Source organism: Octodon degus, unplaced genomic scaffold, assembly GCF_000260255.1.
Source record: "Octodon degus isolate 3935 unplaced genomic scaffold, OctDeg1.0 scaffold00003, whole genome shotgun sequence".
Taxonomy (NCBI): Eukaryota; Metazoa; Chordata; class Mammalia; order Rodentia; family Octodontidae; genus Octodon; species Octodon degus.
Window position 1 is genome coordinate 32,375,429 of NW_004524579.1, and position 3,665 is coordinate 32,379,093.

The 3,665-nt window shown below is 38.7% G+C and overlaps 1 pseudogene; it reads right to left on the reverse strand.

Moving 5' to 3' along the window:
• Nucleotides 1-6: 6 nt before the first annotated feature.
• LOC101589182 lies at nucleotides 7-1,136 on the reverse strand (annotated as a pseudogene).
• Nucleotides 1,137-3,665: the final 2,529 nt, after the last annotated feature.

A 3,665-nucleotide genomic window follows, 5' to 3' on the forward strand; every position in this document is an offset into this window, starting at 1 on the left:
GTGTCTCAGATGCTGGGCTACTTGATACTAACCAGGGCTACAAGTGCAGCACCATCCGGCAACAGGACAGAGCTGTGGGGTTTTGTGAACCATTTCTACTTTAACTTTCAGAAATTGTTTTCCCCAGGACATCTTAATAGTGCTGCTTCAATCACATGTGAGCTAAAAAGGACAACTGGCACAACTCCAACTAAGCCCTCCTGTAGCCTAGACAGTGATGTGGTGACACTGGAAGACTCTAAAACTGCAGCTCCTTCTGGATCGACCACAGGGTATCCACACTCTTCTTCAAACGTGCCTCTTCCTCAGAAGTCAGAGTCACCTTCACAACATCAGAGATCCCATTCTGTCCCAGGACACAAGGGACGCTAAGGAAGACATCATCCTTGATTCCATAGAGGCCCTGTCAATCACCTGTTTGTGAACCTCTTTCCAGTGCTCCTTATCCCCATCAGTTCCTAACTCAGGGTGCAGATTCTTCAGGGCAACACTAGCAACATTCACACCACTCCACACAGGGACGCTGGAGTCTCTGTGCTCCCCAAGGATTCAGCCGTGGCAGCTTAGTGGGTGCACGCGCAGCCTTTCCCCCATCAGGTAGCGGAACCCGACTGAATCCAGGTTGCAACCACTGCTGATAACACGATTCTTGGGAAAGCCACTTATCATCCAAGCCACATAGGTCAAGATGTCCTCTGGGTTGGACACAACAAGCAACTTGCAGCTAGGACTGTACTTCACAACATTAGGAATGATGAACCTGAAGATGTTCACCTTACGCTGCACCAAATTAAGACGGCTCTCTCCTTCTTGCTGCCGGGCTCCAGTGGTGATGATAACCAGCTTGGAGTTGGCAGTTACATTATAGTCTTTGCCTGAGACAATTTTTGGTGTCCTGAGGAAAAGGCTGCCGTGCTGCAGATCCATCATCTCTCCTTTCAATTGTCTTCCATGATGTCAACAAGAGCAAGTTCATCTACCAAATCCTTCATTAAGATACTGGTGGCACAGGCCATGCCAACAGTACCAACCTCGACAAACGTGATTCTGGGGCACCTGTTCCTCCTTAAGGAGATTCACAATCAGCTGATCCTTGAGACTGGCCATCTTGGATTTAGAACCACAAGGAACCGGGAATGCACGTGGGGCATGCGTCGGGGTGCACGCTTCTCAGATCTGGACTCAGTGGCAGCAGCTCCCACACCTACATTTCTTTATTTATGTATGTTGAACCATGTCTGTATCCCTAGGATGAATCTCACTTGGTTATGGTGTATAATCTTCTCAATGATTTGCTGCATTCTGTTTACCAGTATCTTATTGAGGATTCTTGCATCTATGTTCATTAGGCCTGTAATTTCCTTTCTTAGTTGGTTCCTTCTCTGGATTTGAGGGTATTGGGGATAACACTTACTTCCAGGAAGGAATTTGGGAGTATTACTTCTCTTTCAATTTTATTAAAGAGTTTGAGAAGTATTGGTGTTAAGTATTTTCTAAATTTCTTGTAGAATTCAGTAGTGAATCCATCAGGGCCTGGGTTTTTCTTTGTTGGTAGGTTTTTAATTATATCTTTGATTACATTGATTGATATTAGTTTATTTAAGATTTTTATATCTTCTTGATTCAGCTTTGGGGATTTGTATCTATCATTGCTTTTGCATTTTTCATTTTATTAGAATATAAGTTTTCAAAGTAGGTGTAGATCTAGATTTCTGCAGGATCTGCTGTAACTTCATACTTTTCATTCCTCATTGTATGCATTTGAGTCTTTTCTTTCATTTTTTGGATAAGGTTGGCCAAGTGGTGTCAATTTTATTTAATATTACAAAGAACCAACTCTTTAATTCATTGATCTTTTTTTGTATTTTTTTAGTCTACAATATGTTAATTTCTGTTCTGATCTTTACAATTTCCTCCACTGTATGAGCTTTTGACTTAGCCTGCTCTTCTTTTTCTAGAAGCTTGAGGTTGAATATTAAGTTGGGTTTTGTTTTGTGCATGCTTTCTCTAGTCTCCTGATATGGGTTTTCTTCTTCTTTTTTTTCTAATGAAAATGGTCCTTTATTTGTACTTTTGCAAAGTTAGTAACATGTGACACACAAATGGTCCTTTATTTGCGTCCCTCTCTTTTGTTTGGTTTTGTCAGAGATGGGTGTTCCATTGCAGTTAGAGAAGCTGTATTTGGAGAAGTCTTTAAAGGACCTTTTCATACTTGATGCCAGTCCAAAGATTGTAGATACTTGAATTCAGCAAATTAACTCAATATAGTCCAGTAGTCCATTATACTAGTGAGTTATAAGCACAACTGGTAATTGTCAGAAGTTACTGACTTGAGCCTTTTACAGCTTAGCATATTAATATGGCATTACTTTTTATCCCTCGTAGTTACACTTTTCTGCTAGATGGTTAAGACCAAGATAAATCTACACCTATATAACTAAAAATGCAACTTTTGCTATCTGACAAGGCCAACTGAATCTCCTCAAGATTTATCCTGAAACCATGTACAGCACCTTGTAGATCTTTGGTCAATGAAAGCCATCTGGATGAGGCACAGCCATTGTTTGACCAATTTGCTTTCTGTGAAACCCTGAGAGAAATTTTTCTCTCTAGGTGACTCTCCTTAGGCACACTATACATCATTGATCACTTTCCTCTTTGGCCCCATAATCTCCTTGATCAGAAAATTTGGGACACCACTGAGTTACAGGATGTCACAGCAGAAGTTCTGTTACGTCCTGAGTCCTCACTGACCGTAAAGGGCTAGGGCTAAAATATTGACGATCCTTTTAGCCCATCTATCTGTCTAATTTTTGATCTGCAAACTTTAGCTGATATGGGTTTTCACTGCTATAAATTCCCCTCTTAGAATTGATTTCATTTTATCCCATGAGTACTGGTATGTTGCCCTGTCATTGTCATTTAATTATAGAAACTGTTCAGGAAGGTGCAAGTTAATTTCCACGTGCTTATGAAGTTCTTGTGGTTTCTTTTGCCACTGATTTCCAGTGGCAAAAGAAATGTCTCAGTGTTATAATTTGCATTTCTCAAATAAGCAATGATGTTGAAAATTTTCTAATATACTAATTTTCCATTTGTGTTTTTTGTGTATTCATCTCAAATGCCCATTTTTGGATTGGGTTTTTGAATTTTGGATGCCAAATATTTTAAATTCTTATATAGTCTAGATAGATGTTCTTTATTTGAGATAAAGTTAGCTAAAACTTTTTCCCAATGCATACATTTTCTTTTTACTCTGCTGGTGATTTCTTTTGATGTGCAAAATCTTTTTGATAAAATGAGATTCCACTTGGTGACTCTTTTAAGTATTTCCCAGGCATTCTAGTTTTTCATTCAACTCTTCAAAATTCCCTTGTTCTTTCTCTTCCAGTAGACTTAGTATTTATGTTTTAATATTTGATCTTTCTCTCTAAGTTTTGGTCTGCGAACTTAGGTTGTTAACTATCCAGAAGAGAAGTTTATTATTACCCTACAACATATGTAGTTGGGTTTAACTTCACTATCTGTCTGAATATCAAACATCTCAGGCATAACATGAAACAAGTATTTTCCATCAAGTATTGATATGTTAAACATTAAGTCCCTACAGAATATGGAGATAAAAATTTAAAAAATGAAAAGTATTTAAAGAATATGAATAAACA